This window comes from Nanorana parkeri, unplaced genomic scaffold (genome assembly GCF_000935625.1).
Source record: "Nanorana parkeri isolate BGI_ZX_2015 unplaced genomic scaffold, ASM93562v1 scaffold52, whole genome shotgun sequence".
Classification (NCBI taxonomy): Eukaryota; Metazoa; Chordata; class Amphibia; order Anura; family Dicroglossidae; genus Nanorana; species Nanorana parkeri.
The window spans coordinates 684,891-698,627 of NW_017306320.1; positions in this window are offsets into that span (position 1 = coordinate 684,891).

Consider the following 13,737-nt stretch of genomic DNA (forward strand, 5'->3'; position numbering starts at 1 on the left):
AGAAATAAGGAATGCAAAGAATACAAAGCCGGCAATTATCTAGAAGTACGTGTTTGTAGATTGTCCTTACTAAACATTGTTGTCATTTTAAAGATAAGGTCCGCTTTAATGCAACTCATGTCTGACACAGATCAGCCCATGCTGCAGCCTCTCACCTTGTGACTTGCTACAGAGTTACTAAGTACAGGCTGATCACTGGGGGAGAGGAGACTGAGGAAATGTTTCCTCCTGCCAGCAGCAGACTGATGACATCATCTCAGCCTAGGCAAAGTCACTGATTGGAGCTCAAGGTATTCTGAAAAATTATACTGCTGCTGTATGTTGTGACATGCCAAGAATTTGTTAATGCGGTCTTGAAGGCCCCCTTCAATACTATGTGTTAAAGTAATGCTTGGTAAAAACTGAGCGTGCATGATAATAGACAGCAATAGCTTGAAAATATTTGAAAGGGGCAGTAAAGTTACTGATAAATCTGCCTTAAAATTAATATGAAAGTGAAACAATGGACTTCAAAATTTTGCTCTCCTGGGCATTGGTCTTTGTGGTCATTCCAACAATCAAGCCTCCGTAAAATCAATGTAATGCATTCGTAGGACATGACTGTATACTGTACTGAATCTCAATATTTTCCAAATCAATTTTAGTCATATTAGCTGAATTTGTTTAGCGTGAAGAGGCATGACAATATTTCCCCCAACAGGTAAATAAAATACATTATCAGCCATAGGAGTAAAACAGTCACTGCACAAACTGCACCTGTAGGCACGTGTTTTTCACAGCTGCCCAGTGTATTGAATCACATTTTATTGTTGTGGGATTTCACACTCCTGCAGATAATTCATCTTTCATTTTTGTTCAAAGCATGAGGATTGACAATGCCACTGTCCTAAAAATGGAATGATTTTTTTTTTTCATGTGGTTACAAGGCTGTCCCCTGGCGCATTTTGGAACATAATGTTACTTCCTTGGTGGCCCATATCGGCTGATGTTTATTGTGCCTCAAAGTAAGACAATTTAATTTCATCTATTAAAAGTGCAGCATCCATAGGTGTGAACAGTAAATCTGGCCAAAAAAACAGCGCAAAGGACAGCTCTTTGAAGCCACACATTAAGCAGCTTAGGCATAACTGTGCAAACCTTGGGGGGTGTATATAAACCTGCTGTTTTCTTAGCACTATGGGCCACATTTATGAAAGAGTAGTTTAGAAAATGCTGCAAAAATGCAAATAAATGTAATGGTTTTGCACTGTATTAAAGAATGTTACACTAGTGAAATTCTAATTGGATTCTCTGAAAGATAGATTCAGTCAGAACATTGTGTTGACAACCATCATTCATAGTCTTGCCTCCACTTTCCTGTAAAATAATGTCGGCTGTGTCTCTAAATATGAATGACCAGTCCAATAGGTGCTGGACTGTGACCACACTGTACAGTATGTTTCTGTAGCGCTCACCCAGGAAGGAGCCGCTGAATGCCCGGTTCATCTCTAGTCTGTCTAGGGCATGATCTTCAGCTACCCACCCATTAGCATTACCCGCCCTTCTTTTAGTGCCCACAAACTGATGTCCACTCCAGTACTATAATGCTGAATAACGGTTTATTGAAAATTTTCACTGGGGAGAGAGGGTAGAGGAATTCTAAGCTTTCAGGGTGTAACAGACAATAAGCTCCAGACTCACCAGACCTTGTTGGCATATCAGTGTAGATCCACTTGGGAGGCAGCGGATAGCAACTGAAATAGCAGATGAGCAAGGATGAATATACACTGAGTGGCCAGATTATTATGACCACTTGACGTTTGTAGGCAAATTAGCTAGAAGTTGCTAGAGGGTCAGACCATTATAAATAGGGAAGCAGGTTGTTTACCACGACAGTAGAAGTGCTTTTTTTCTGAAGATATGGGTAAACAACGCAATTTAACAGCTTTTGAACGTGGGATCATTGTTGGCGCTCAGGCCATGGAGCGAGTATCAGCAAAACAGCAGAATTCGTTAAATGTTCAAGAGCAGCTGTTGTTAAAGTGTTTAAAGACTGGACTGTCAGCCGAAAATCTGGGTCTGAACGTGCAAATTGTGGCCGTCAGCGACTAGTCAATGTTAGGGCAGAACGGAGAGTGGCAAGACTGGTACAGGACAACAGAAGGGCAACAGTGCAGTGTCAGATTCCTTGCATCACCTTTCAGCATCTCGTGGAGTCACGAGGCGGCCCAACCAAGTCATCTCGTGGAATCATCTTGTGGCCAATTGAAGTACTGATGGGGTGGTCATAATAATCTGGCCACTCAGTGTAGATCCTCAACAGGAAAGACACCAGCTATACTCCTGAAGTCCTCAGGTTTCAGAAAACTTCAAAAGCCATCATTAGTCCTGGGTCTCTTCCTCTCCAGCAACACAGACCTCCTCCCATGTTGGAGGCCTCAGGGAAACATTTCCCTCACACCAGCCTATGCCCACCCCCAGGCCTCAGGCCTAGCCTGGGGGGCAGGCTGGACAGCACCCAGCCTTATCCCATGGCTGGCCCAGGCTAGTCATGGCAAATCCCTGCAGTATATGTACCCTATTCCAGCATGCACCACTGGTTGAGAGAAACCCAGTGATTGGCTGCTGTACTGTACATAGACTACAGTATCTCTCATTGGCTGTTCCACAATATGATGGGGGCTACACTTCATAATCTAACACATCTCGTCAGCCTTATTGTTTTAAAAGTACTGTACATGCAAATATTTTACTGGACATGCTTTGTTTTTTTCAATGTTGTGCACCACAACACAGAGATTGTTTTCCAGTAAAACAATGTTTATGATAAAGTGATTGCAAAGGAAGATATTTCCTAAAACACAAAAGGGCTTTTTTCCTTTTTATACCATGAACAGAATTTACATTTCCAGTGGGTAAGATGACAAATGATAGCTCACATTCAACTGTATAATCAGTTTGTGCAACTCGCCCAAAACCATGTGCAATTCTGGCACAGGGGAAGGTGGATGGCATTTCGTGGAATACATTATGGTTGAACTTACCCATCACTTTTTACCCTTCTTGGACTGGAATAGTCGGGTAAAAGATGATGATTACCAGTGATTACATGGTGGTGACTGATGATTTTAAATATGATAACCTGCAGAGCTTTTATGTGTAGTTCAAGCAAACAAATCTTTACAGTACAAATTCAAACCCTTGAGAATTTGGAGTACACTTATGAAGCTCTCACATTTTTGTTCTATGGTTGATAAGAGCAGCAAAATATTTTTAGAACCTTAGGCACTGTTTTGAATAACTCTTCATTTATATATGTACTTTGATGGATAGATGTATTTTGAAGTTTTCACAAGCAAGCTGTATGCTGCATTAAAAACTAATCTAATGCTCTTCACAGAATTAGGTGGCACAACTATAACTCTCCAGGTCTGATAGCAAAATTGTTTAATGCCTTTTATAAACCTGCTGTTGTTATAGCCATCTGACAGAGGTGCCTCATCCTATAATATACAAATTTTGCCAAGTCCCAAAAGCCAGAGGTACCGTTAGGCACTTAAGATGCAATGTACAGCCTGCACATGTAAATATCTGTTAAAAAAGTGGTTCAATTGGATTGTGCATATAGTTTCTTTCCAAAGTGCGCATTGTCCACAAAGATTTGGTGCACAGTCCACCGTCCATCCACCGTCCAGTGCTTCAGCCACAGAGCACACCTCACTGTGACTAAAGAGCATAATTCAACCAGCTAAAAACCTAACCATGTCCACCGACTACTTTGTTACGAAGTGCACAGACAATTTTAATCCTTCTAAGGCTGTCACAATTGGCTCTCTGTCTATTCAGTGCTTCAGCACTATTTCCACATTTCTTGTCCAATTTTTTAAGGGATCTGTTGACTGAAGTAAGAGTCCCCACTCATGGAGCATGGTGCTCCACCTGTGGTGTAGATTCTCTTTACTTCTGTATCCACCCTGTGGTGCTTCAGATCCTGAAATGTTGTCTTTTTGCATGGGGTCCCCCTTAAAAAACCATACCAAACCCCCATTTAGAATACGGGTCTTGTATAGATTTTGATTTTTGCTTTTATTTGTTTTGGTTTTTTTTTACTGCATGGGGCCTACCTCAAAATCCACATCGGACCCTTATCCGGGCATGCAGCCTGGTTCACCAGGAAAGGAGTAAGCACCCCGGCTCCTAAAACATGGGGCATACACCGCATGCCCTGCAGAAATAAAAGCAAAAAAGTGTGGGGTCTAATCCTAAAATCCATAGCAGACCCTTATCCTAGATATCTTAGTCAATACCAGACCCTATAGTAATTTAAGGGTATCTCACTCAAAAAATCTACTTGGGTCCCCTCCAAAAATCATACCAGACCTTTATCCTAGATAGAGGTCTGCTTTTGATTTTTTAAGGGGACTCCACACACAAAAACATTTACAGGGTTATTCACAAAAGGGTGAAGAGTTTGGAGAAGGCAGGAGAAGTGAACAATCTAGGACAACATAGCTGAACTGGAAAGTGAGCTGAATTGGAGAATTTTTCCAAATCAGCAATTTTTGCCTAGATTGTTCACTTTTCCTGCCTTCTCCAAACTCTTCATCTTTTTGTGAATAACCCTGTTAGATGCAATCTGAGCATGTAACCTCAGAGGGGCAATGAGCTTGTGCCCCCATGCATCCTGAAACACAGGCAACATGCCGTGTAGAAGAGAAAACAATGGCTTGGGGCTTGCCCTTAAAATTCATATCAGACCTTAATCCTAGAAAGATGTCTGGTATGGATTTTTAAGTGGGACACCTCACAAAAAAAGGCTAATATGTGTGGTTCACACCAAATCCATAACAGTTCCTTATCATAGATAGGAGTCTGGTATTGATTTGTAAAGGGAATATCACACGGAAAAACAAAAGAAAAACAGTATGAGCTTCCACAAAAATCCGTACCAGACCCGTGTCCACACATGCAGCCTGGCTGGCCAGAAAAGGATGGGCAGTGAGCATAAACCATATCAGGCCACGTACCCTCAACATGGAGAGGGTGCCTTGCCTCCCCCCTGGCCTCATCCCCACATCCCTGGCCTGGTGGGTCAATAATACTATAAAATAAGATGCTATATACTTACCTTTCCAGTGACCCATGTCTTGAAACTCAGCCACTTTGCTGATTAGTGGACACTGCAGGTATTCCATACTTCTGGGTGCGTCCTCCTTGTGCTTCCTCCCACCGGCTTATATGTCTTGTAGTAACATTTTAGCCAACAGATGGAACCACAGCTTGCAGTGGAAAGAGCAGGTATTCACACACCTAGAAGTGGCCAATGCCTGCAGTGGCCAGGAATCAGCAAAGCTCTACAATTTTCAGGATATAGCCAGCTCCGAAAGGTCTGCTGGTTAACAATTGTATTTTAGGTAAAGGTATTGCAGCCCCATAATGGATATACCATAGTTTTAATAGAGCAATAAAATAGAAACTGCAAGTCATGACCCAAGGCCAGTAATAAGTAAAACATTTGATTAGAAAAAGCAATTGGACTTACAAGGGTAGTTATTATTATAACTTACTTTGAGTCCGTATAGAATCCAGCATTGAGCAGCTCCCTGTGACCAGTGTGCCAGGGGTGTTATGTGATAGAGGGGGCAGGGAACAGTTGGAGTCTGGCTCCCCTAGTAAGTGTAGAGAAGTGCTATCCTGCGGTGTTCCTGCAGCGGTAGGCAGAAGGAATTTTCCAAGTAACAGGGTGATAGCTGATGTTCCTAGGCAACAGCTTCTGGATGGACATCTCCTTTGTCAAACCTTAAGGCTTGTATTTATTGGAAAGATAAGTATATCTTTCCAGCTAGCCAACATCTTCTTTTACAGACAGGCTTTATTTTACGATCGACCCTGTAGCAACAGGGTCACTTAAGCCAGTAAAAACCTGGAGGACATCCAGTGGCTAATTTACAAACCTCTATTCATAATACAATAACATAAATATGGAAGAACAAGCATTTACATTTTTGAAATTGTCTAAAAAATATGCTAAAGCGGACCTTTACCTATATCTTTAAAATAACAACACACACACCTTTAGAAATCCTTAGTAATGACAATCTACAAACACAAACTTCTAGATTATTGCTGACTTTGTATTCTTTGCATACCTTATTTCTCTTTTCTTCCCAAGGCTTCTGGCAGTGGCCATGTTTACTAATGGCAGATTACTAGCTCTTCTTTCACTTCCTGGATTTCTGGCACATGCCAGTAGACATATGACTAGGACACGTGACCATGCACATCATGTCAGGGGAGGAAAATGCATTTCCCTGAGATCTCGTGAGATTACCCAGCAAAGCTCTGCTGATAAGAAGGCAATCCCAGTGTGCATTTCTTTGGCAAACTGAAGTAATTTTGCCCTTTCAAAGCAGGAAGTGAATGTTGTAAGTATTTCAAAATCACAGCATTTTACACCTGACATGTCTATTATTGTTATTATTAATCATCATACATAGATGGATGCATTGGTAGAATTTGATTTTTGAGTGTAAAGGTCTGCTTTTAGGCGAACACTGCTTTAAAACCTCATCAAACGTACACTGTACTTTGTCTGAGCTTCTAAGCCACTTCACTTATATGACATTCTAAATGACATGTCTTGTAAAACAGGCAAGAGCTCTCAAGAGGGTTAAGAGGACTGACCTTTAGCCCTCATTCACACTTGAGTGTGAACGTTTTCAGGTGATACTGTTTTCATGTGATTTCGTTTTCATGTGTAAACGTGTATTTTTGAAGCTATTTTCATGGGAATTGTTGATAAATCAACTGCCCCAACATACACTGGCCAAATGCCATTCGCTCCTTGGCTCCATCTAGTGGTGAGAATGCAGTGGGGACAGCATTTGTCCAGCATATATCAAGGCAGATGATTTAAAAAATACACCCGTGTTTTCAAGCTTCAGCCATTTTTGTTTTGACCAAATAAAAGCAGTATCTTCTATGACAGCATATGCCATCATCTTCCTTATATCTGTTTCTCGGTTTTTCAGTGTAGTATTGTGGTGTCATGTGCTATCGGAGCTCCCAGTCTGGGAAAACTTCATGCTCAGTTGGATTCCAGGCCTTTTGCCGCTTGCCATGTTTCTTGTAAAGGGCATCATGGGGTTATAGAGGTTCTTCTGGGTCCTCACCAGGTGGATAAAAGTCTGCACACCCAGCATACCATGCCAAAATGTGTGAATGAGAACAGGCGCACCCAGTTTCAATCACGCATATGTGTTCTGTGACTGAAATGGTTACACTTTCTGAGTATTAAGAAAGAGTGTCACTTTCAGTGTACAGGACATGTGCAAGGATGATGGAAACGTGGATAAAGTCACAGATGTGACCTTTGTATCCCCATTTTTTTTATTTTAAGGCATCTTCTGTTTCTAAAATGTGTTCTTTCTTCAGTTACATTATATACAGATAATACTAATAACTCTCATCAAAATCTCATCACATGGATTGCTGTAACCTTTTGGTATGTGAACTTCCCACTTCCCAAATGTCACCCCTAATTGTAAATTCTTTTACTCAATTAATCTGCCACTATCCTGAAACATTTCCTGTGAACACTTTATAATTGCATCCAAATCATTACAAAGTAATTATAAAATTGCCATTCTTACCCTCGCCACTAGCAAAGAATGTATACTAATGCAGGCAAATCTGCAGCAGTCCACAACTACCAGCTCTTTTAGTAGAGAGCCAATAAACACTAAGATTGTTATGCTGCTCAGGTCATGGATACCTTGCATGTGGGCACAGAACAATTATTGATACAGGTCAATAACCTACCTTAAATATGCTGAAAATTAGACTTAAAGTGCAACAGAAGCCAAAACTTTTTTAAAGTTTTGGATAGAGTGGAGAGAGATAAGAATATGGATCAGGTTTGTATTGCTGTGCGTGCCCCCACTAGGGAGATTCACCCTCTCTATTTGTCTTGGTGATGGTTATCACTGAAAGTGAAAGTAAATCCTAAATTTTTGGTTGTCATTAGAACAGAAATAGATCTTTCTATGGGGACCCTAGTTCTAGAAACCCTGCTGACTACCAGGGATTTCCTCTCTTTGGAGGGATTTCTTTGTATGGATTTCTTCTCACTTGTAGCTATCAGGGAAATCTCCCCAATGGGACATAGATGCCAAAAAAGCTGACAGGGGTTATAACTAGGGATGCACCGATACCAATATTAGTATTGTTATCGGTGCCGATACCAAGTATTTGGGCGAATACCCATCCAAATGCTCCGATGCCTAGGTCGATACCCGAGCTTCCGGTATCAAGAATATGCAGCGTGTAATGATTCGCCGCCCAGATTCCTGATTGGTCGGTAAGCTGGCCAATCAAGAAGTTAGGACGGCGAGTCATTACCCGCCACTCGGCTTCCTGATTGGCCAGAAAGATGGCTTCATGCTCCCTCGTCACCTAGTGCGTAGGCCAGTCAGGAAGCCGGGTGCTGTGCAATGACTCGCTGCCCTGCTTCCTGATTGGTCAAGAAGCTGGCCAATCAGGAGGTCAGGCGGCAAGTCATTACCCGCCTCCCGGCTTCCTGATTGGCCACCTGGTGACGAGGGAGCATGAAGATGGCTTCCCTGCTAATTGGGAAGCCGGGTGGTGGATACCGAAGCCGGGTACTGGATACCGAAAAACTGGTATCGGTGCATCCCTAGTTATAACCCTCCCTTACTATCCAAAACTAAAAAAAAAGTTTTGGCTTCAGTTCTAATTTATTTATTTTGATAGGGTGGAGAAAAGTTATATTCCGTCAGTTTTTTGTTTTTTTTTACTGTGAACTCATCAGGAAGATTTTGCCTAACTTCCTGTCCTGCGGGACTGGGAGTGGTTGTCACCGGTATTGGAAAACTCATATAGCAATGACAACAATGTCAGAAGATCTAAAAAGGTATTTTATTTTTGTCTGCGTCCCCAGTGGAAATATTTACCACTACTTCCTATAAAGGGAAATCTCCCCAATAGAGACACATAAAATGAAAAACATTTAAAGCAAAATCCCACCACATTAAAATAACATATTACAAAAATCTGCAGCTTCAGAAGTTCAGCCAAAGAAGCAGCAAAAGTGAAACACAGGATGGGATTCTGTTTTTCATATGCTGGTTGATCTTATTTTTTTGGTGAGTTTCATAAATTGAGATATTATATACATATATAGTGTTGGATCTGTACCATCTGATTTGTGTGACTGTTTGGAGTTCAAGCTGAACATCAGGCAAATATAAAAGACACAAATGAATGCAGCTCTGTAATCATTGATACATCATTAAATTTTTTTTTTTATTTGAGCAGTGTAAGTCCCTGCTTGTGTCCTCTCATCAGCCTCTTTCTGTCCATGTACATCAGGAATGGAGTAAGAGAAAAAACAGTACAATGAGCCAATCTGTTGGCTCATGTGTTGACATGAAGCATGCTGAAAGGTTGACAAAGCAGAGTAACAGAGAGATGAACTTTGGTGCTTCTCCTTGCACTGTCCAGTCACAGTCTGGGGCAGGTCCAGGAAAACTTTGGTTCAGAGGATGTGTGTTGAATGATGCTGGCCATCAGATTGATGACATCTAGTGGCAGAAAAAAAAAAAAAGTTACTGTAGACATTTCTAACTTGCAGGTAATTATTACAGCAAAATCTGATTGAATTATTTCTTTTAATAGGCTATTCATTTTGATTTGAATTTTCCCCTTGGACCCTAACTCTGGATAAGTTGAGGTAAACTGCAGAGATCATGGCAGAGGGGGGTATCTGGATATTGGTGGTGTTGCTCTATGATTGTACTTCATATGCCTTCGGCTGTTCTTGTTAGGTTTCCTGATTAGTTTTCTTAACAATAAAAACCTGAAAGAAACTCTAACCCTTTCCAGCACTATCCAAAACTAAATAAAAAGTTTTAGTTTGGAGTTTATCTGTGGCCTTTATAACTGTACCCTTGGTAAAATAAAAAAGAATCAAGTATTCCTGTCCAGCAGTGACCATCATAATTGTCTCTATATTTGCAAGTCTCAGGTTTAGACCATTCCACATTAATGCAGGCTGCATTAGTCTCTGTGGATATAACTGTTGCATATGCACCTGGCACAAAAATAGAAAGAGTAGCAACCATCCCAGGTGCATGCACTTATCACACCAAATCCTCACTTGTGTTGCTGTACAGGGGACACCGGACCAATGAAGAGATAAATACAATCCTGCCCTGGGCAAACTCGACAGTGTTTATTGTGCTGCTAGTCTGAATTAAATGCGTGGTATTACAGTATATTTACAATTTTATTTGTCTGATGAGGCTGATGTGAGCTCTAAATACTTGATTTTTAATCAAAAGTTCAATAAAATCTTAAGTGGCATTTGTTTCAATGTAAGTGCAGGTGCATTATTCCAACTGACCAACATGTAGGGGGTTCTTTTACTTTTGAACACTTTAAGGGGGTACTTCTCCACTGATCAACAATGTAAGGAGGTACTGCCCCACTGACTACCAATGTAGCGGGTTATTTCTCCATTGATGCCCATGAATGTAAGGAGGTACTTCTCCAATGGTTACCAATGTAAGAAGTCTTTCCTATACTGACTGACAAAGGAAGGAGGTACTTCCCCACTGACTGCCAATTCAATGGGCTATTTCTCCACTGATTACCACTGCTGTAAGTAGGTATTTCTGCAATGATCACCAATGTAACAGGCCTTTGTTTTACTGACTGCCAATGCTAGGGGTACTGCCTCACTGACTACCAATGTAACGGGCTATTTCTCCATTGACGACCACGAATGTGAGGAGGTACTTCTCCAATCATCACCAATCTAAGAGGTCTTCTCTCTACTGGCCGCCAATGTAAGGAGGTACATCCATACTGATTGCCAATGTAATGGGCTATTTCTCCAATGACGATCACTGCTGTATGGAGATACACCAATGTAACCACCAATGTAAGGGGACACAACACTGACCACAAAGTAAAGGAAAGGGATAGTTCGGACTGTACTGCTAGCATTTTTTTTCTGTCCATATTACTTAATTTCATGATCACTGAAAATAATTGTTTTTTATAGAGTGTGAGGGTTAAAAATGATTTACTCTTGGTGTCAAATATAATAAGTAAAACACAATCAACAATCCTTTATTATTATTATTAATATTATTATTATTATTATTATTATACATACCACTTACTAATCATGCTAATGTCCAGTGAATTGTAGATATAACCTTTTAAATGGTTCTCTGAAATCTGAAAATTTACCTTGAATCATAAAGATAATTGTGTGAGTTGTTCACTGTTTAAAACACTGCTAGCTTCTGGCTACTGATAACTATGAACTTCAATGAGGAGGAGAAAAGGAAAAGAATCTGTTGGATTTAGTGATACAATAACACATTGTGAGATCAAATAATGAAGCATAAGCAAATAAGAATAAAGATTCTAACTTTTAAGAATTTTTCATTACAAAAAGTTTATTCATCAACCCAAAAATACAACCATCAGGATATGAAACAAGAAGGATTGCAAAAACATAGTCATATAGGCAGGGTTTGAAAAATTTGATGGTGTCTCACCAGTCAGTCAAAAATGTCACCAGTCAGCATGACCGGACTATAGCCTTGCAATTTATGTTAAAATTTTATGGGGCCAGATAGAGCTTTATTTTGGAAGTATATTATCACCACCATGGCGGGGGTGGGGGGGATGTGGGGGGGGTTATTTTATTTTTTTTACTATATAATGAAAACAGTACCATAAATGTAAAAAAACATTTATTCTTACCCATATTTTTAGTAAAACATAAAAGTCGGGGTCACGTCAGGTAAATAGACACCAAACATGTCAAGCCTTAAAATTGCGTGCGCCCGCAAAATCGTGAAAAACGCCCATAGGCGACGATTAAAACGCTTTTACTGCTCAATGCTCATCAGTTTAGTGTTATCAGTGATTAATGGCTCTAAAATTATTGCTCTCCGACGTTTGCGGCGATATGTAACATGCACAATAGGCGCAATTGTCGTTTTCGCGTGTAGGCGCACCCGACGCATATATGCGCGTGTGTATGTGGGGGGCGGGGACTTAATACTTTCTATCTATCTTTTTAAATTTTTTTATGCTCCTTTATTTTTTTATGATTCTTTAATTTTTGTATTACTTTTTTTTTTTTACAAACAACTTTATTGCTATTACATGGGGGGCTAAGAAGCCCCCTATGTGATAGCCAATTTACATGACAGGTCCTCTGTGTGGAGACATCAGGGGTCTCCAAGATCCCTAATGTCACCTAGGGACCCCCAGAGAAGCTGATGAAGCAGAGATCTGTGCTGTGCTTCTGTAGCTGGAGAGTGACAATGAATGCAGCAAGTGATGTAATATACATCACTTCCTGCATTCCGGGACTGAGAGGAGAACTCCCTTTGATCTCCTGTCACAGAGCCGTGCAGGATCTCGGGACCGGCAGTGACAGCTGCTAATACAAGCGATCGAGCGTCTCTTAGAGACGCTCGATCGCTTGAATGTAAAGCTCCCGGCCGGCCATGCACATCACATACCTCTCCTATTATGGGAGTGTCTAATTACTCTCTGAGCTGGCCCAGCTCCTCGGCCGCTCCCTACATAACCTTTTTATGTAACTGCTGGGGGAGGAGCAAAGTGGAATACTATAGAGGGTCACTTTTTTGAAAGCTTGGAGTCTTCTGGGGCTGCTGAGTTGAATGACTTGCAAGATGGTGGCCCCAACAGCAGCATCAGGACTTTTGGAACTCTACACAAGGGAGGTTTTTTACCGTTAAAGAACACGCAAAAAATACATTGAATGCATCGGATATATCTTCACCTTTAAGTATACAATTATTTTCATGTACACGGCCAGCATTACTTGCAATCATAGATATTGATTGCACAATCTTAAACCATTTGTTTTTCTACGTAACTCAGGGTGCAGTCACGATGCAGCATTGCAAATCAATGGCACAATCTTATTTTAGACCATTGCAAATTGGTAGATGAAAGATTGGATTAGGTCATATCATGTGAAAGAGTGACAGCTATTGCAGATGTCAGATAATACTCATTTCGCCTGACCCAAGAACTCTGACTCTCATGAACAGTAACCCTTGATCACCTATACATGAGTCTGTGGAATTGTCGGAGCCCATATTCAGGGTTTCGAAATGTCACTTAAAGGTCAAGCACCTGTAGTGCAAAATCACTGCCACTTTGTTCTCTATGACTCGTATATGATAGCATTCACAGTACAAAGAAATGCAATAAATAAAAAATATTTGTTGCAAAATTTTAAAGAAGCGCAATGAATAAAAACTATTTGTTTCAAAATTTTTTAACATGCCATACACCTAAAGCAAAACAATGGCTAAAAATCACCCCCCCCCCCCCCCCCAATACACCCCCCACCCCCCCCAATACACACACACTTTTCTAAATCATATTATACATACTTTATTTGCAAGCGTGGTGAGTTCAACGAGGTCATGGATCCTCCCTCTTCTCCTCCGGTAGTGGAGTCCCCGACAGCTACACAGCACAACGCTAATGTGTGAGTGCCTTCTCTGCTTTAGTACTCTGAACCGAGGCCAGTGGGACTTCCAGTCTGGTTTTGTGCGATGAGGATATACAAATGATTTGAGGATGGCATGATGATGCACTCCCAGGTTGTGTGTCCATGACAGCTTGGGACACAAAGCAAAGTGAGAGCAATTAAATAACTGCCTGCAAGGCCAG